The sequence below is a fragment of the Aegilops tauschii genome, chromosome 4 (genome assembly GCF_002575655.3).
Source record: "Aegilops tauschii subsp. strangulata cultivar AL8/78 chromosome 4, Aet v6.0, whole genome shotgun sequence".
Classification (NCBI taxonomy): domain Eukaryota; kingdom Viridiplantae; phylum Streptophyta; class Magnoliopsida; order Poales; family Poaceae; genus Aegilops; species Aegilops tauschii.
Window position 1 is genome coordinate 84588638 of NC_053038.3, and position 22214 is coordinate 84610851.

The following is a 22214-nucleotide window of genomic DNA, read 5'->3' on the forward strand; positions in this document are numbered from 1 at the left end:
AAACATGTCCTTATTCCACTAAGGATAATTTTGACCGTTGTCCAGTGATCTACTCCTAGATCACTATTGTACTCCCTTGCCAAAATCGGTGTAGGGTATACAATAGATCTGGTACACAGCATGGCATACTTTATAGAACCTATGGCCAAGGCATAGGGAATGACTTTCATTCTCTTTCTATCTTCTGTCGTGGTCGGGTTTTGAGTCTTACTCAATCTCACACCTTGTAACGCAGGCAAGAACTCTTTCGTTGACTGTTCTATTTTGAACTACTTCAAAATCTTGTTAAGGTATGTACTCATTGAAAAACTTATCAAGCGTCTTCATCTATCTCTATAGATCTTGATGCTCAATATGTAAGCAGCTTCACCGAGGTCTATCTTTGAAAAACTCCTTTCAAACACTCCTTTATGCTTTGCAGAATAATTCTACATTATTTTTGATTAACAATATGTCATTCACATATACTTATCAGAAATGTTGTAGTGCTCCCACTCACTTTCTTGTAAATACAGGCTTCACCGCAAGTCTATATAAAACTATATCCTTTGATCAACTTATCAAAGCGTATATTCCAACTCCGAGATGCTTGCACCAGTCCATAGATGGATCGCTGGAGCTTGCATATTTTGTTAGCACTTTTAGGATTGACAAAACCTCTTGGTTGCATCATATACAACTCTTCTTTAATAAATCCATTAAGGAATGCAGTTTTGTTTATCCATTTGCCATATTTCATAAAATGCGGCAATTGCTAACATGATTCAGACAGACTTAAGCATAGATACGAGTGAGAAACTCACATCGTAGTCAACACCTTGAACTTGTCGAAAACCTTTTTGCGACAATTCTAGCTTTGTAGACAGTAACACTACTATCACTGTCTGTCTTCCTCTTGAAGATCCATTTAATCTCAATGGCTCGCCGATCATTGGGCAAGTCAATCAAAGTCCATACTTTGTTCTCATATATGGATCTTGTCTCAGATTTCATGGCCTCAAGCCATTTTGCGGAATCTAGGCTCATCATCGCTTCCTCATAGTTCGTAGGTTCGTCATGGTCAAATAACATGACCTCCAGAACAGGATTACCGTACCACTCTGGTGTGGATCTCACTCTGGTTTACCTACGAGGTTTGGTAGTAACTTGATCTGAAGTTTCATGATCATTATCATTAACTTCCTCACTAATTGGTGTAGGTGTCGCAGAAACTGATTTCTGCGATGATCTACTTTCCAATAAGGGAGCAGGTACAGTTACCTCATCAAGTTCTACTTTCCTCCCACTCACATCTTTCGAGAGAAACTCCTTCTCTAGAAAGGATCCATTCTTAGCAACGAATATCTTGCCTTCGGATCTGTGATAGAAGGTGTACCCAACAGTCTCCTTTGGGTATCCTATGAAGACACATTTCTCCGATTTGGGTTTGAGCTTATCAGGATGAAACTTTTTCACATAAGCATCGCAACCCCAAACTTTTAAGAAACGACAACTTTGGTTTCTTGCTAAACCACAGTTCATAAGGCGTCGTCTTAACAGATTTTGATGGTGCCCTATTTAACGTGAATGCAGCTGTCTCTAATGCATAACCCCAAAACGATAGTGGTAGATCGGTAAGAGACATCATATATCGCACCATATCTAATAAAGTACGGTTACGATGTTCGGACACACCATTACACCGTGGTGTTCCAGGTGGCGTGAATTTGTGAAACTATTCCACATTGTTTTAATTGAAGACCAAACTCGTAACTCAAATATTTGTCTCCGCGATCAAATCATAGAAACCTTATTTTCTCGTCACGATGATTTTCTACTTCACTCTGAAATTCTTTGAACTTTTCAAATGCTTCAGACATATGTTTCATCAAGTAGATATACCCATATCTGCTCAAATCATCTGTGAAGGTCAGAAAATAATGATACCTGCTACGAGCCTCAATATTCATCGGACCACATACATCTGCATGTATGATTTCCAACAAATCTGTTGCTCTCTCCATAGTTCCGGAGAACGGCGTTTTTAGTCATCTTGCCCATGAGTCACGGTTTGCAAGCATCAAGTGATTCATAATCAAGTGATCCCATCAGTATGGAGTTTCTTCATGCGCTTTACACCAATATGACCTAAACGGCAGTGCCACAAATAAGTTGCACTATCATTATTAACTTTGCATCTTTTGGCTTCATTATTATGAATATGTGTATCACTACGATCGAGATCCAACAAACCATTTTCGTTGGTGTGTATGACCATAGAAGGTTTTTATTCATGTAAACAGAACAATAATTATTCTATAATTTAAATGAATAACCGTATTGCAACAAACATGATCAAATCATATTCATGCTCAACGCAAACACCAAATAACACTTATTTAGTTTCAACACTAATCCCGAAAGTATAGGGAGTGTGCGATGATGATCATATCAATCTTGGAACTACTTCCAACACACATCGTCACCTCGCCTTTTACTAGTCTCTGTTTATTCTGCAACTCCCGTTTCGAGTTACTACTTTAGCAACTGAACCAGTATCAAATACCGAGGGGTTGCTATAAACACTAGTAAAGTACACATCAATAACATGTATATCCAATATACCTTTGTTCACTTTGCCATCCTTCTTATCCACCAAATAGTTGGGGTAGTTCCGCTTCCAGTGACCAGTCCCTTTGCAGTAGAAGCACTTAGTCTCAGGCTTAGGACCAGACTTAGGCTTCTTCACTTGAGCAGCAACTTGCTTGTTGTTCTTCTTGAAGTTCCCCTTCTTCCCTTTGCCCTTTTCTTGAAACTAGTGGTCACGTCAACCATCAACACTTGATGTTTTTCTTGATTTCTACCTTCGTCAATTTCAGCATCACGAAGAGCTCGGGAATTACTTACGGCATCCCTTGCATACTATAGTTCATCACGAAGTTCTACTAACTTGGTGATGGTGACTAGAGAATTCTGTCAATCACTATTTTATCTGGAAGATTATCTCCCACTTGATTCAAGCGATTGTAGTACCCAGACAATCTGAGCACATGCTCACTAGTTGAGCGATTCTCCTCCATCTTTTAGCTATAGAACTTGTTGGAGACTTCATATCTCTCAACTCGGGTATTTGCTTGAAATATTAACTTCAACTCCTGGAACATCTCATATGGTCCATGACGTTCAAAACGTCTTTGAAGTCCCGATTCTAAGCCGTTAAGCATGGTGCACTAAACTATTAAGTAGTCATCATATTGAGCTAGCCAAACGTTCATAACGTCTGCATCTGCTCTTGCAATAGGTCTGTCACCTAGCGGTGCATCAAGGACATAATTCTTCTGTGCAGCAATGAGGATAATCCTCAGATCACGGATCCAATCCGCATCTTTGCTACTAACATCTTTCAACATAATTTTTCTCTAGGAACATATCAAAAATAAACACAGGGAAGCAACAACGCGAGCTATTGATCTACAACATAATTTGCAAAATACTATCAGGACTAAGTTCATGATAAATTTAAGTTCAATTAATCATATTACTTAAGAACTCCCACTTAGATAGACATCCCTCTCATCATCTAAGTGATTACGTGATCCAAATCGACTAAACCATGTCCGATCATCACGTGAGATGGAGTAGTTTTAATGGTGAACATCACTATGTTGATCATATCTACTATATGATTCACGCTCGACCTTTCGGTCTCCGTGTTCCGAGGCCATATCTGCATATGCTAGGCTCGTCAAGTTTAACCTGAGTATTCCGCGTGTGCAACTGTTTTGCACCCGTTGTATTTGAACGTAGAGCCTATCACACCCGATCATCACGTGGTGTCTCAGCACGAAGAACTTTCGCAACGGTGCATACTCAGGGAGAACACTTTTATCTTGAAATTTTAGTGAGAGATCATCTTATAATGCTACCGTCAATCAAAGCAAGATAAGATGCATAAAGGATTAACATCACATGCAATCAATATAAGTGATATGATATGGCCATCATCATCTTGTGCTTGTGATCTCCATCTCCGAAGCACCGTGTTCGTGATCTCCATCTCCGAAGCACCGTCATGATCACCATCGTCACCGGCACGACACCTTGATCTCCATCGTAGTATCGTTGTCGTCTCGCCAACTAATTCCTTTTACGACTATCGCTACCGCTTAGTGATAAAGTAAAACTATTACATGGCGATTGCATCTCATACAATAAAGCGACAACCATATGGCTCCTGCCAGTTGCCGATAACTCGGTTACAAAACATGATCATCTCATACAACAAATTATATCACATCATGTCTTGACCATAACACATCACAACATGCCCTGCAAAAACAAGTTAGACGTCCTCTACTTTGTTGTTGCAAGTTTTACGTGGCTGCTACGGGCTTAGCAAGAACCGTTCTTACCTACGCATCAAAACCACAACGATAGTTTGTCAAGTTGGTGCTGTTTTAACCTTCGCAAGGACCGGGCGTAGCCACACTCGGTTAAACTAAAGTGAGAGAGACAGACACCCGCCAGTCACCTTTAAGCAACGAGTGCTCCAAACGGTGAAACCAGTCTCGCGTAAGCATACGCGTAATGTCGGTCCGGGCCGCTTCATCTCACAATACCGCTGAACCAAAGTATGACATGCTGGTAAGCAGTATGACTTATATCGCCCACAACTCACTTGTGTTCTACTCGTGCATAGCATCAACGCATAAAACCAGGCTCGGATACCACTGTTGGGGAACGTAGTAATTTCAAAAAAATTCCTACGCACACGCAAGATCATGGTGATGCATAGCAACGAGAGGGGAGAGTGTTGTCCACGTACCCTCGTAGACCGACAGCGGAAGCGTTATCACAACGCGGTTGATGTAGTCCTACGTCTTCACGATCCGACCGATCAAGTACCGAACGCACGGCACCTCCGAGTTCTACACACGTTCAGCTCGATGACGTCCCTCGAACTCCGATCCAGCCGAGTGTTGAGGGAGAGTTTCGTCAGCACGACGGCGTGGTGACGATGATGATGTTCCACCGACGCAGGGCTTCGCCTAAGCTCCGCAACGGTATTATCGAGGTGTAATATGGTGGAGGGGGCACCGCACACGGCTAAAATATCGTATATCAAGTGTGTTTAGAGGTGCCCGCTGCCCCCGTATATAAAGGAGCAAGGGGGAGGCCGGCTGCCCTAGGCGCGCCAAGGAGAGGGGGGAGTCCTCCTCCTAGTAGGAGTAGGACTCCCCTTTCCTAGTCCAACTAGGAAAAGAGGGGGGGAAGGAAAGAGAGGGAGAGGGAGAGGGAAAGGGGGCTGCGCCCCCCTCTCCTAGTCCAACTAGGATTCCTCCTAGGAGGGGGCGCACCACCTCCTGGCTGCTGCCCTCTCGCTCCCCTCAAGGCCCACTAAGGCCCAATACTTCCCGGGGGGGTTCCGGTAACCCTCCGGCACTCCGGTTTAATCCGAAACTTCTCCGGAACACTTCCGGTGTCCGAATATAGTCGTCCAATATATCAATCTTTATGTCTCGACCATTTCGAGACTCCTCGTCATGTCCGTGATCACATCCAGGACTCCGAACAACCTTCGGTACATCAAAACATATAAACTCATAATATAACTGTCATCGTAACTTTAAGCGTGCGGACCCTTCGGGTTCGAGAACTATGTAGACATGACCGAGACACCTCTCTGGTCAATAACAAATAGCGGGACCTGGATGCCCATATTGGCTCCCACATATTCTACGAAGATCTTTATCGGTCAGACCACATAACAACATACGTTGTTCCCTTTGTCATCGGTATGTTACTTGCCCGAGATTCGATCGTCGGTATCTCGATACCTAGTTCAATCTCGTTACCGGCAAGTCTCTTTACTCGTTCCGTAATACATCATCCCGCAACTAACTCATTAGTCGCAATGCTTGCAAGGCTTATAGTGATGTGCATTACCGAGTGGGCCCAGAGATACCTCTCCAACAATCGGAGTGACAAATCCTAATCTCGAAATACGCCAACCCAACAAGTACCTTTGGAGACACCTATAGAGCACCTTTATAATCACCCATTTACGTTGTGACGTTTGGTAGCACACAAAGTGTTCCTCCGGTAAACGGGAGTTGCATAATCTCATAGTCATAGGAACATGTATAAGTCATGAAGAAAGCAATAGCAACATACTAAACGATCGGGTGCTAAGCTAACGGAATGGGTCAAGTCAATCACGCCATTCTCCTAATGAGGTGATCCCGTTAATCAAATGACAACTCATGTCTATGGCTAGGAAACATAACCATCTTTGATTAACGAGCTAGTCAAGTAGAGGCATACTAGTGACACTCTGTTTGTCTATGTATTCACACATGTATTATGCTTTCGGTTAATACAATTCTAGCATGAATAATAAACATTTATCATGATATAAGGAAATATATAATACTTTATTATTGCCTCTAGGGCATATTTCCTTCACCTGGGACCTGTATAACAAAGTCAGGTGAGCTGATGGCAATGGTGGGACTTATAAGACATAAAGAATGTAAACTTGTTAAAAGCTTGCAGAATGACTTACCGAAGATTGCGGGGACCATTTGTGACACATGGCGTTTTAAGCCGGAGAGTTCGGCGGTTCTCTCAGTCAGAGCAGCCTCCGCTTGTTCGGCCCGGCTGAGCAAGGCAGTTTTCTGCTCGGCCCAAGTCTTTCTTTCTGTTTCAAATTTCTTCTTCAGTTTTTCTTGTGCAGCAACACTGAACTCAAATTTGGCATTGGCCTTCCGGGTCTCAGTTTCCTGAGTCTTCAGGCGGTTCTTCAGCTCAGCGATTTCAGATTCAAATTTCTTGCAGACAGCCTGTACAAATTCCGGGTTACAGTTTGAGTAATTATCATGCAACATTAAAGTCCCAAGCACTTTGCAAGCAAAGACACTTGGCACTTGGGGGCTAATGTATGCTGAAAGATTCTATTTATAATTGTCGGTTCATGAAGGTAAGCTGGAAGTTAAGTCTACAACGTATTCTATCATAAGTAATAGACTTGGGGGCTAGCATGGTAAGGATGACTATGGAGTAAGCAAGAGAGTTGTACCTCAGATTTTTGCTATATCTGCTTTACCATGTCAATCTCCAGGTCCCGGCTGTTGTGCACTTGACCAATGTAACCAGAAACAATGTCTCCAATGCTCAAGTTAGCATAGTCAGTGATCTCCAGTCTGGCCCTGCGGCGCTCCAACAGTTCTTCTTTGGCAGAGCATCTGGCCAGCACAGTGGGTCTTCCCGGCTCAACATATTCGGTCCGGGTAATCACCACATCCGGGTCATCGGCCGGTTGAGCTGAGCTGGGAATCTCTGGGTTATCAGAACCCGCCATGGTTTGTTCTTTAGTTGAAGCGGCGGTTTCCGGAGCTGGTGCAGATGGCGGCTCAGAGGCAGAGGCGTTGGGTTCAGTTAAGTCCGGCTCTTCGACCGGTTTATTTTTCTTTGCTCTCTTGCTGAGCTTGGCTTGGGCACTGAAAGTCAAAAGGTTAGTACAAGAAACATAAATAAGATAAGCACAAAATGAGATGATTATCATTACCCGGGTGCAGTCTTGAAAGCCGGCAGGTTAGATTGCATAGAGTCACCGGAGGAAGGTGAAGTTTCCTGATAGTTTGAATCAGACGAATTGAGTAGTTGACGAGTGACGCCCGCTAAAGGATGAAAAGGGTATAAGTTGGAGATAACCTTAGTCCGGCACTTCCTTGATGCTTCAAGTAAGCCGGAGGAGAGGTCTGCATCCTTGTTGGTCCGGGTGTGTCTCCGGCTCTCATGAATCTGTCGCTTCAAAAGAAATTGAGGATCTTGATAAGCTAAAGGATGTGAAAATCTTAGTTTCCGGGTTACTCTTCGGACTTTCAGCCTTGGCAAGGGCTCCGGGTCAGAGGAAAGTATAGTTACCTCTTCAATCACCGGGTTACTCGCTCCGGTATCATCCTGCTGATAATCAGTGTCAATAAGGTGGTTAAAAACGGACGAAAAACAAAAGAAGAGCCTGAAGAATCAAGGGCTACCTCTGACTCGGAGCTATCATCCAACTGAAGCAGCTCTGAGGCGCTAGGCTTACTCCCCTTCTTGCGGGGAGCGGCTCTCCTAGCGGCTTTTTTAGCCTTCCTGGCTTTTTAGCAGCCTCATGGTCATACCTGACCTTCCAGAACTTATCATTGGCCTGAAAAAATGCAACAAAGGTTTCCTTGAAGCTAAAACGAAAATTGTTAAAATGGAAAGTAAAGTGCTCAGATTGGTAGCTTACCGCCGGAGCCGGGTTAGCTTGGCAGAAGGGGCTTAAGCCGGTCCTCCCGCAGTCTGCTAAGCTCTCGTTCAAGAGGGACTTGGTCATGTCGTCAACGACGTCCCCAGGTAGGTCGTTGGGGCTGTGCCGCAGAGGATCATCCTTCCGGCCCGTGTAATCACACATTAAGCCGGGGCGGCGGCTCAAGGGAATCACCCGCCAAGCAATCCAGACCCGGACCAGATCAACGCCGTTAAGGCCATTTCTCAGAAGAGCCTTAATCTTATTGATGGTGGAGATCAGTGGTTGATGCTCAGCTTGAGATAGTTTGTCTGGCAGGGGGTGATTTGGCTCCAGACGCAGGGCACGAAAGTCGGGCAGAGGGTTCTCATCAGCCGGAGAAGTATCTTGGCAGTAGAACCATGTCTGGTTCCAGTCCTTTGGGTGGCTTGGCGGCTCAGCATAAGGAAAGAGGCAATCTCTCCGTCGTTGAATGGAGATTCCGCCAAGTTCCAAGCTAGGCCCGTTGGCACATTCATTCTGGCGGTTCAAGTAAAATAACTCCCTAAAGAGTAGCAGGTTGGGTTCCTCTCTAAGGTATACCTCACAAAACACTTGAAAGTTACAAATGTTCGACACGGAATTGGGTCCAATGTCTTGAGGTTGCAGATCGAAAAATTTCAGAACGTCTCTGAAGAATTTTGAGCCGGGAGGAGCAAAGCCCCGGCTCATGTGATCAGCAAATACCACAACCTCTCCGTCTCTTGGTTGAGGTCTTTCTTCGGACGGGTCAGGGGCACGATAGGACATGACCTCCTTTTTAGGCAGGTAACCCGTCTTCACGAAATCATCTAAGGTATCATCAGTAACATTGGATCTCATCCAGTTGCACGTAATGGGTGCCTTGGGAGCCTTGGGCGGCATTGTGAAAGACGGAGGCCTATGACAAAAGGAAATGTCCGGTTCAAATATAAGCCAGAGGAAGATTACAGTTCAGTATTCAAGATGGCGGCTTATGAAGGGGCCTAATGATATATGGCTAATTGTGTCGGGTTATGTAAGCCGTTGTGGGCATCATGAGTGATTCAAGTTGTTTAAAACTCTATCATAAATGAGCCGGAAATTTCACAGCGCATGGCCTCTTTTAAGCCGGAGATATGAGCCGCCATAGCTAACAGATGCAATTTTTTACTAAGTGTGGCACAAACAAGTTTCACAGATCGCAGTAATTATTTTGGATCAAACGATCGTCTAGAAAGGAAAAATTTCTAGACCTAGAAAGTTGATGCAGAGAAGTTCATAAGCTCAGAACGAGGTCTTTTTTGCGCCAAAGGGGATCTACTAGCATAAAAATGAGTGAGAAACTACTACCGCAGGGAGTCTATACCGTTTTTAGATCAAAGGGAACCTCGGTGGCGGAACTGTGAAGAACTTGAGATGAACATCGAAGAACAGGGGAAGAACGACAGAACCCTAATGCGGATCTACTGTAGGGAGGTGCAAGGACTTACCGGCGCTGATGAGATGCGGAGGTCGTCGCCGTTTCTCTGGACCAGCTCAGGGTGATGCAGCGGCCAAGGTTGAGGAAGACAAGGGGCGCGGCGGCGGAGCTCGAGCTCTCGGGCGTCAGAGGAGGAAGACGATGGAAAAGAGGAGTGAATGAAGGCTTATGGGCCGGGCCTATTTATAGGGGTGACTGATAAGTGGGCGCGAGAAACGAGGAGGCCAAGACGTGATTATCTCGCCACAGAAGCGCCTCGATTTTCGGGATGGTCATTAAAGATAAGATCCGTTGGGATATGACAGAATAAAAAATGAATTTAATGGAAGATGATGTCACGGCGGGTTACCAAGAATCCAGAAGATGACGTCACGGCGGGTTATAACTTTCGCACAAGCAGAAGCCGGAAGATTTTCTTTCAAAGGGATTGAAGATTGACATGAACCGGTTCAAATCAATCTGGGGCCTAATGTTGAGGATATAACCATTAAAGTCACCCGCCCAGGAGGGGCCGGGTTACGTCATAATGATCATCACGTGAAGCCCAATACCAAGCTTGAGGATGGCGGATCAATAATGGGCTTAAGACCCGGAGGCGGCTTAAGGCCCGTAGTGATAACCCGCCGTTATGGCAAGACTTGTAATGTAAGGCAAGAGTAGTTAAGAGTCCGAGCCGGATACTGTTATAAGCCGGCCGGGACTCTGAGAGCCGTGGGGTGTCAACCTCTCTATATAAAGGGACGACCCGGCGGCGGTTCAGGACGAGAGACAACAGATCGAGAGCCGGGCATAGCGATTAAGCTCCCTGGTCATCGAAACCCTAAGTAATACCACCTCAACTGGACGTAGGCTTTTACCTTCACCGTAAGGGGCCGAACCAGTATAACCCTCGTGTTCCTTGTCCCATTTAACCCCTTTAAGCTTCCTAGCGGCGATGGCTCCACGACTAAGTCCTTGCACGAGGACATCTGCCGTGACAATTCCACGACAATACCGGTATTATGTTCCTTGAGTTTGCGTTCCTTACGCGGTTGGGTGATTTATGGGACCCCTTGACAGTTCGCCTTGAATAAAACTCCTCCAGCAAGGCCCAACTTTGGTTTTACCATTTGCCACCTAAGCCTTTTCCCCCGGGTTTTCGCGAGCCCGAGGGTCATCTTTATTTAAACCCCCGGGCCAGTGCTCCTCTGAGTATTGGTCCAACCTGTCAGTCGCCGGTGGCCACCAGGGGGAACTCTGGGCTCGCCTATCGGAAGCTTGGACAATCTGGTGTGCCCTGAGAACGAGATATGTGCAGCTCCTATCGGGATTTGTCGGCACATTCGGGTGGCTTTGCTGGTCTTGTTTTACCATTGTCGAAATGTCTTGTAAACCGGGATTCCGAGACTGATCGGGTCTTTCCGGGAGAAGGTTTATCCTTCGTTGACCGTGAGAGCTTATGATGGGCTAAGTTGGGACACCCCTGCAGGGTATTATCTTTCGAAAGCCGTGCCCGCGGTTATGAGGCAGATGGGAATTTGTTAATGTCCGGTTGTAGAGAACTTGTCACTTGACTTAATTAAAATACATCAACCGTGTGTGTAGCCGTGATGGTCTCTTCTCGGCGGAGTCCGGGAAGTGGACACGGTTTGAGTTATGTATGACGTAAGTAGGAGTTCAGGATCACTTCTTGGTCATTACTAGAAGACGACCGTTTTGCTGCTTCTCTTCTCGCTCTCATTTGCGTATGTTAGCCACCATATATGCTTAGTGTCTGCTACAGCTCCACCTCATTACTCCATCCTTTCCTACAAGCTTAAATAGTCTTGATCTCGCGGGTGTGAGATTGTTGAGTCCTCGTGACTCACAGATTCTACCAAAACAGTTGCAGGTGCCGACGATGCCATTGCAGATGATGGGATCGACCTCAAGTGGGAGTTCGACGAGGAACGTGGTCGTTACTATGTGTCTTTTCCTGATGATCAGTAGTGGAGCCTAGTTGGGACGATCGGGGATCTAGCATTTGGGGTTATCTTATTTTCATTTGGATCTTGACCGTAGTCGGTCTATGTGTGTATTTTGGATGATGTATGAATTATATTTTATGTATTGTGTGAAGTGGCGATTGTAAGCCAACTCTCTATCCCATTCCTGTTCATTACATGGGATTGTGTGAAGATGACCCTTCTTGCGACAAAACCACAATGCGGTTATGCCTCTAAGTCGTGCCTCGACACGTGGGAGATATAGCCGCATCATGGGCGTTACAATGTTCCTAGTTAATGCCTTCTTCAAATCTATCATGCTTGCGCACATCTGATTCTCCTGTCGACGAATGTGCTGGTTTAGCTCCTGGATGAAAGCTGCAATGGACCTGTCCCTCCTGGTGCTGACTATCTCCCATTCCTCATCTCGGCGCCCACATATCTGATAGATGGTGTCCTTAAGCTCCTTGTGATAAACTTCGCCAATGCGTCCCATGGCGATGTGGGCTGCCATGCTCTTTCCTAGACTCCAGGTTGGTGCATGATACGTCTCCGTCGTATCTATAATTTTTGATTGTTCCATGCCAATATTATACAACTTTCATATACTTTTGGCAACTTTTTATACTATTTTTGGGACTAACATATTGATCCAGTGCCCAGTGCCAGTTCCTATTTGTTGCATGTTTTTGTTTCGCAGAATATCCATATCAAACGAAGTCCAAACGGGATAAAAACGGACGGAGATTATTTTTGGAATATTCGGAGAATATGGGAAGAAAAATCAACGCGAGACGGTGCCCGAGGGAGGCACGAGGCAGGGGGCGCGCCCTACCCCCCTGGGCGTGCCCCTGACCCTCGTGGGCCCCCCGTAAGGCGGTTGATGCCCTTCTTCGGCAGCAAGAAAGCTAATTTTTAGGAAAAAAATCACGGCGAAGATTTTAGTCCAATCGGAGTTACGGATCTCCATATATATATATATATATACGAAACGGTGAAAGGGCAGCAGAGCAGAACGCAGAAACAGAGAGAAACAAAGAGACAGATCCAATCTCGGAGGGGCTTTCGCCCCTCCCATGCCATGGAGGCCAAGGACCAGAGGGGAAACCCTTCTCCCATCTAGGGAGGAGGTCAAGGAAGAAGAAGAATGAGGGGCCCCCTCTCCCCTCTCTTCCGGTGGCGCCGGAACGCTGCCGTGGCCATCATCATCACCGCAATCTTCACCAACAACTTCACCGCCATCATCACCAACTCTTCCCCCCTCTATGCAGCTGTGTAACCTCTCTCTTACCCGCTGTAATCTCTACTTAAACATGGTGCTCAATGCTATATATTATTCCCAATGATGTATGGCTATCCTATGCTGTTTGAGTAGATCCGTTTTGTCCTATGGGTTATTTGATGATCAAGATTGGTTTGAGTTGCATGTTTTATTATTGGTGCTGTCCTATGGTGCTCTCTGTATCACGCAAGCGTGAGGGATCCCCGCTGTAGGGTTTGCAATATGTTCATGATTTGCTTATGGTGGGTGGCATGAGTGACAGAAGCACAGACCCGAGTAAGTAGGTTGTTTGCGTATGGGATAAAGAGGACTTGATACTTTAATGCTATGGTTGGGTTTTACCTTAATGATCTTTAGTAGTTGTGGATGCTTGCTAGAGTTCCAATCATAAGTGCATATGATCCAAGTAGAGAAAGTATGTTAGCTTATGCCTCTCCCTCATATAAAATTGCAATAGTGATTACCGGTCTAGTTATCGATTGCCTAGGGACAAATAACTTTCTCGTGACAAAAAGCTCTCTGCTAAAACTAATTTAGTTGTGTCTTCATCTAAACAGCCCCTAGTTTTTATTTACGTGCTCTTTATATTCTTGCAAACCTATCCAAAAACACCTACAAAGTACTTCTAGTTTCATACTTGTTTCCGGTAAAGCGAACATCAAGTGTGCGTAGAGTTGTATCGGTGGTCGATAGAACTTGAGGGAATATTTGTTCTACCTTTAGCTCCTCGTTGGGTTCGACACTCTTACTTATCGAAAGAGGCTACAATTGATCCCCTATACTTGTGGGTTATCAGTGCATCAAAGGAAAACTCTATGGGCTCAGTGACTGGCGTGAATGTCCTTCCTGGAATTTGAACTCAAATCATCCAACGCTCCTCTTCTGGTAAGGTGGCGGTGTAGGTCCCGGTAAAGCTTGGTATTCTGATGTTCAGGTACCTAGTGACTTCCTTCAAGTGTCGTCCAAAAGGTGTGTCTTCATCCGATTGTGCAGACTTGTTCCTTGAGTCCCCCATCCTATAGAGTAGAAAATGGAGAGGAGTCAGAAATGAGTAGAGAAGAGTGACCTATGGCTCATCTTAGTGGTCGTGTTCTACATTCAGCGTGTGCTCTGATACCATCTTGTAGTGACCCGATCTTAGACGGTCAAGTCTCTGTGCTTCAGTGTCATCCCTGGATCGGTAATGCTGACACACACAGTACTCGAAGGATTTATAACAGAGTAGCAATCACACACTTATTACATCGAGTGTCTCAAAAGAGAACTCATTACAATAAATATGGCTTAAGGCCATCTAAATAAGATAATAGCGGAAGGCTTGGAAGATAAAGTGAGTCCATCAACTCCAACGGCATAGCTGAGTGCACGACAACGACCTAGCGCACCTTACTCTTCGTCTGAAAAGTCTACAACATGATACGTTGCAGCCCGAAAACGGGTCAGCACATGGAATATGCTCGCAATATAACACAGTAGAGCAATAAACAGATAAATGCTAACACTACATGCATATATGGCTGGTGGAGGCTCTATGGTTATAATGTTTTGCGCAAAGCCAATTTTTCCCTACAACAAAGGAATATGATTTATTTAACTATCATGGTGGTTGAAACATTGAGAAGGTTCCTCCAACTCAATCCCAATTAAAAAGTGTACATTAACAACCCAACAAATTAATTTAGAGTGATGAGATCCATATGATAATCCAAGAACCAGATACTCAAGATGTCCATAACCGGGGACACGGCTAACCATGATTAGTTTGTACACTCTACAGAGGTTTGCGCACTTTTCCCCACAAGACTCGATCTCCTCCGTTGGATTTCTCGCACTACATGGTGTTTGAGAAACGGATGACCGAGACACGGTCTTTCATAAGCACTAACTCTTTACTCTGGATGGACAGTTACACCTACTTTCCCCTACATTTGCTAGCCCACCACTGAAAGAGGTCATGCAACATACTCAACTATGCTAGAGCCCATAATAGCTTGTGGCTGCACACGGAAGTTTCTAGCATGAATAATCTTATGATCCCTTTGAGCCTGGGTGGCGAACCATAGGATGATCACACGGGTACTCCGGGATATCCTAGGACAACACTGGATTCTCCAGGTGCCCACAAGCAATCCACCTAGATGTGTATTTAAGTAGCCACCTTAAGTTAACCATTAATTAGAAATCTCACATCTGTCATGGATCTCTCAAACCAAACCACATCTACGAGCATAGCATAGCAACACAAGCATAACGTAGAAGTAACTCCCAGGGTTTGATAAAAAAACAGGGCAATAGGTTCTACCTCATTATCTACTTCCCAATACCCACAAGTTAATCACATCCTAATCATGCAGTGTTTGAGGATTGTAACTAATGCATAAAAACTGGGTATGAAAAGAGTATGATCAATGTGTTACTTGCCTTGCTGACGATCCGCAAAGCCTACTGACTCGTAGTAGCACGCTTCGCACTCTGGGAATTCTATCGCAAACAAACAATAGCATACATAATCACTGAAGCAAATATGCACGGGTAAAACTCAAATAAGAAGATCTAACCAGAAAGTTCAACTGAAGAACTCCGGTTTGCAAAAAGAATCAAATCAAACGGAGCAACGAAACTCAAACTACGAAAGAAACAAGATCCATTTACTAATCTGGACTAAAGTCAAATTTTACAGTACCAAAATCTTGTTCAAGTTGGTTAAACAGAAACAGGGTTTTGAGACGAAGTTCTAGGCGCTTGTTTCACTTGATTTGGATAAACGAGCGAAAAGATAAACTAAAACGAAGATCAGGGCAGAAATCGCGATCGAAAATAATCACGGAAAAACCCTGGAAAAAAAGAGATGAACGGGCTAACGAACGAACGTTCGCTGTCTGCGGCTAACTGACGAACAGCATTCGTTAAAACAAACGTACGGACGAACGTCCGCTATTTAACTAAACCGAAGAAAACCGAACAAAAACCGATCTAAATAAAAAACGATCTAGGGTTTTCTAAAAAAATGACCGGTCAAATGGTCAACGGCGGCGGCTCGGCGAGATCCGACGCAGCGGCGGCGGTCGGCGGCGATGGGCGGCGTGGCGGCGCAGGCAACAATGGCGGGCGGTGGCGGCTGTCGCGGCGGCGGCTTAGGGTTTCGGGCGGGGCGCGGGTGGCTTGGTGGGCTGGGGTGGCCTCGGGCGGCGGCTTATAAAGCCTGCCCGACAGGAGTCCGGGTCGGTCACGGCCCGTTGAGGTTGGTTGACTTTAAAAAAAATCCTGACGCGGAAAAACTAATATAAAAAATACTAAACAGAGTCCAAAAATCCTGAAATAATTTTTCGCGGTCCTCTAATAATATTGCGGATAACATGAACATTTATTTGGGCCTCTAATGCAATTTTTGAAAAACGCATATTTTTCCTAATTCAACCAAAATAGCAATAAAAGTCCAAATAAAATACTTATTTGATTTTAATATTTTCCTCCAATATTTCTTTATTTGGAGAAGTCATTTTATCCTCTCTCTTTTATTTTTCATATTAGAAATATTTGAAGAGAAAAATAATTAAAACCAAATGATGCTCTTTTCAATATTTGAGAAAAACTCAAATATGAAAATAACGAAATTCCCAACTCTCTCCGTGGGTCCTTGAGTTCCTTAGAATTTCTAGGATCAACCAAAATGCATTAAAAAATGATATGCAATGATGACCTATGTATAACATTCCAAATTAAAAATTTGGGATGTTACAAATAAGAACGATGACGTGATGTAGACAAGATCCGTTTATCTATATGGCGGTAGATATAGATCTCATCTTTTTATCCTTAGTAGCAATGAATCATACGTGTCGGTTCCCTTTCTGTCACTAGGATCAAGCACCGTAAGATCGAACCCACTACCGGGCACCTCTTCCCATTGCAAGATAAATAGATCAAGTTGGCCAAACAAAACCCAAATATCGGAGAAGAAATACGAGGCTATAAGAGATCATGCATATAAGAGATCAAAGAAACCCAAATAACTTTCATGGATATAAAAAGATATGATTGATCATAAACTCGAAGTTCATCAAATCCCAACAAACACATCGCAAAAGAGTTACATCATATGGATCTCCAAGAGACCATTGTATTGAGAATCAAAAGAGAGAGAGGAAGCCATCTAGCTACTAACTACGGACCCGAAGGTCTACAAAGAACTACTCACGCATCATCGGAGAGGCACCAATGGAAGTGGTGAATCCCTCCGTGATGGTGTCTAGATTGGATTTGGTGGTTCTGGACTCTGTGGCGGTTGGATGAATATTTCGACGATGCTTATAGGGTTTCTGGAATATTGTGGTATTTATAGAGCAAAGAGGCGGTCCGGGGGTACCCGAGGTGGGCACAACCCACCAGGGCACGCCAGGGCCTCCTGGCGCGCCCTGGTGGGTTGTCCCCTCCTCGGGACTCCCCCCAGGTGCAACCAGGGCCCATCTGCTTCCTTTTGGCCCATAAAAAATCATCATGGAGTTTCGTGGCATTTGGACTCCGATTGATATTGATTTCATGCGATGTAAAAAACATGGAAAAAATAGCAACTGGCACTTGGCACTATGTCAATAGGTTAGTACCAAAAAATGATATAAAATGACTATAAAATGATTATAAAACATCCTAGATTGATAATAAAACAGCATGGAACAATAAAAAATTATAGATACGTTGGAGACGTATCAGTGGCTAAACCAGCTAGCAAATGCTTGATCGAGCCAAACTTATGACTCTCAACATCCTTGGGAGGGATTCCCTTGTACATGTTTGCCATTGTGTTGTGGTCCATCCCGGGCTTCCCGTACACATCAATATATTCTCTTCTTCCTTAGGGGCACCAAGGAGTGCAGCCCACTCTGAGATGGTTAACTGGTACTTGTGTCCCTCATTCATCCATGCAATCTTCCCATCTGAATAGAAATGAGCTGTGGAGTAAAATTGCATGATCATCTCATCGTTCCACTTGGTGAGCTTCTGACCAACAAACTTGTCAACACTTGTAAGCCTAAAACTCTCATGAATGTGGGGGAAATAATCTTCATTGGCATCAATGTATTTCCAGTCCACCCAGTTCATGTCACTGACAATGGGCTTCTTATCAAGCAAAACTGTTTCATAGAAGTCTTTGTTCTCTTGTGTGAAAGCGGTAATCACAGGCAGTCCTCCTTCTAACAGAGTAGGGATCAAATTTCCTCCACTCCCTCAATCCCTTATCCTTCCTGAGCATCATGTTTTCTGCAACAGGATGAGCATTATCATGATCTGGGATCTTGGGCTTGAGCTTCCCGGGCACTAGTGGCTCATCACCATCCTCAACCTTAGGAACTGGGCCTTATTTTTCTCAGCAGTTGGGATGTTTCTTGTGGACCTTTTAGGAGTTGAAACCTTGGGCTTGGACTTGGGCTTGGTGGGAGCAGCTGTCTTCATGGCATCCGACATGAGTTTTTGTGCCTTTGCTGGAGGTGCTTCAGCAGGTTCTTCCTCCTCCTCACCATGATCATCTTCCCTCATGGAAGGTCTGCCAAAAACTGTAGCAGTAGTCTTTCTAGACCTCTTCATTTTCTTGCTGGGATCTGGTTCTTCATCACTTGGCTCCTCAAGTGTGAAGGTCATAGTTTCCTTTGGAGCTAAGGCTTTGCTTGCCTTTGACAGTGGCACTTTTCTGACAACAACCCTTTCCTTGGCACTTGTCCTTGTACTAGCTGCAGAGCCATATTCCTTCCTCAGTACTACCTTTTCTTTGATGTGGCCTCACTGGCCACAAAGTCTTCATCCTCACTGTCTGAGGTTCTCTTCTTCTTTGTTCTAATAAAAAACTATCTTGAAGACAATGAGACAACCCCAAAGTCCTGTCTTGATTTAGTGTTCGAGTTACTGGCCACTACTGCTGGCACAAGCTCTTCGAACTTGCTGCCTGAATCAGTTCAGCTTCTTGAGTCTCAACTTCAAGTTGAAAGACATCGATCAGATGTGCTGCGACACGAAGCCGAAGGACTGAGGAAGTCCCTACAAAATTCAGATGCATACCTTCTGGTGCAACAACAAGCGCTAGAGGATTTAAGCGCCAAACAAGAGAAAGCTAATAAGCTTGCTAAGATTCTTGCCAGCACGGTGGGTACCCAGGATATGGTTTCTTGACCTCTTCTGAAGTGGTTTCAGTTCTGAACTTGTTTTGCTACGGTGTTTATTTGCACTGGTCGTCAACTTTGACAACCAGTGTATGTAATATGCTGCTTTGTTCCCTATATTTGCACTGGTGGCAAACTTTGATGCCCAGCGGATGTAATATGTGTAATCGCCATAATATCCTAGCGTTAGTTGCTTGCTTATTTATTTTCTTAGTCTTATTTATTTGTTTGCTTGTAGTTCTGCACTTCTTTTTCCTCGGTTCCCTAGTGGCCGCAATAACAATGGTCCACATATGGGCCATTGTAACCATGGCCCTCCTACAGGCCGTAGGATCCATGGTCCTCCTTCGGGCCATATGATCCATGGGCCTCCTACGGGCCTTAGAATCCTTGGGCCTCCTACGGGCCTTAGGATCCATGGGCCTCTTACGGACCGTAGGATCCATGGGCCTTTTACGGGCCACAGGATCCATGGGCCTCTTACGGGCCGCATGATCCATGGGCCATACTGATCGTGGACCACTGTTTGAACGTGATTTGGGTCGTAAACGGGCCAGAATGAACAGTCTGTTTATGGGCTCAAGCCATAATGGGCCGTTAACAAGCCGTAAGGCAGCGCATGCTGAACGGGTCGTTGATGGGCCCGAAATACATGATAGGATGAATAAGGCCCAAAGGTTTAACGGCCCACAGACGGGCCGACTGTAACCACGGGCCTCATTTGGCCCATTAGCAGAACATGCCAGTAACGGACCGCAAGTAGTCGAAGGCCTAAAATGAGCCCAAGAATATATAGGCCTTAGAAGGCCAAAAGATAACACTGGTTGGAAACGGCCCAACTGAATCATGGGTCGTTAATGGGTATAAAGCAAGTTACTATATATTATGGGCCAGAGTCACCACGGGTCGTTAAAGGCCTAAAGAAATAAAAAGGCCTCATATGGGTCGAAAGATGCCATGGGCCATTTATGGGCCGAAAGTGAGAACAGGCTCAAATTATATTGGACTGCCCACAAGACGCTAATGGGCCGAATTCGAAAAGGCCATAATGGGCCGTAAATGGGCTATACGCGCATATGCCGTTAACACGCTTTCGATGGGCCGACTCATTAACTTTTAACTAAGTCAAACGGGCTAGCCTTTTTAACCTAAATGGGCCACTGTTGGGCCAGGCCACGTGTCAACGTATCATAGGCGCGTTCCGTCCATTGTAGGGATAACATCTGTCCCAACGCCGAGCTGACACGTGGAATCATCCGGTGAATGAGAATTTTACACATGGAGAATCCCCATTGGTCCGGGTTGTTAACGGGTTATCATATCCAAACCGGAACCCAATAGCTTAACGACGACCTGTTACGGTGGATGCCACATGTCGGTTACCTTGACGAAAACACTTCCATGATGTGCCATTTTTCGTCATGGAAGTGGACACTTCCGTGATGATAATTTTGGTATTGTCATGGAACACTTCTACGACAACACATGTATGACTATCTTGATTCTGTCAGAAATCGTCATGGATGTACATGCATGACAGAAAATGTGACCTACTGTGACAAACACGTATCATCATGGAAGTGTTTTTTTGTAGTGCGAGCCGTCGCAATAAGGCGCCGCTAGAAGCGATCTTGATCGAAAGGATCTTCGGGGACGACGTAGTCCTCGGTACCGAGGCTTTCGTCTTCCTCGGATTCCGGCATATGTAGTTGTCGTCGCCCCCCTCAAAGAGGTCGTCAGGATCTAAGTCCTTGAGATGTCCTTCAGGTGTGCTGTTCCGCACTCGGGAAGCTTGATGGTCCCCCTCAGGGTTGTCGGCATCGGCTGTTGCGTCGCAGTCGTCGGCGGTTGCGTTATTGCCGCTAGGTTCCCCATTGTTGCCTCTTCCGCGTCTACGTCGACGTCTTGGAGGGGTATCGGGGGTGTGCACCATGTAGACATCGCAACCAGATGTAGCAGTCCACCTGTTGGTGTTTACCAGAGGCTAGGTGTCTTCTGTGGGGCCATCGACATCTTCATCCATGTTCGTGGCCTCATCGTAGTGAAGCACGTCGGTTAAGTCATTGATCGTGGCGACTAGGTGGGTGGTGGGTGGGATGTAAATTTCCCGATCATCGACTTTAAGTCCGGCCTGATCATAAACCGAAGTCATGCCGTCCGAGATGGACATGCTCTGGATGCGGTCAAGCATCTTATTGAGGTGAGACAGCTCTTCGGGATTCATCGCTGGGTTGTAAGCGGGGCTGACTCGAAGTATTCCCGGCGTATAACTTAAACGCATCTTCAGCGCAAAGGGGGTCTGGGAGTGATTCCGGGTCCTACGCCAAGGTCAGTTCTATCCCTGACGTAATTTTAGAGGTGGGAGCCGGATCTATGTCCGGACTGGAGATCGGCAGGGGACCGCCCGGAGTGGTTACGTCGGGGGTCTCTGGTGATGCCGCGACGGAGATCGGTCCCGAAGTCGAGCCTCCGGAACCGGACGAGTTCTCAATTTGGCCGGGGGCCCATCCCGACAAGACGAGTTCGCCGCGGGAATCCGCGGTGTACTCGAGGCCGCCGAAGGTTACAATCCGACATGGGGCGTAATTCTCGACAAAGGCCAGATGGCCCGTCGAGTCGGCGCAAAAGACCATGCTGTCGAACACAAAAAGCTGGCCAGGGGCGTAAATGCCCCCATGGCCGTTGGCGCAGTTGATCTGCAGATGAGCCATCGATCCTTCTAGTGATCGCACAACGGAACTCTCAATGAAAGCACCAGTTTCGGTGCCAAAACCGGCAGACCTCGGGGTAGGGGGTCCCGAGCTGTGGATCTTGGATCAAGGGTAACAGGAACGAAGGACACGATGTTTACCTAGGTTTGGGCCCTCTCTATGGAGGTAAAACTCCTTCTCTTATTTTTATATTGATGACGATGTATCGAGTACAACGTTGATCTACCTCGAGATCGTAATATGTGGTTTAACTCTAGGGCTAGGTGAATGATATTGCGTTAATCTCCCCTCTACGGGCTAAACCCTATGGCTTATATACACGCCAGGGAGGGTATCTAGGGTTACAAGGTCGGTATCTAGGAGCAAGG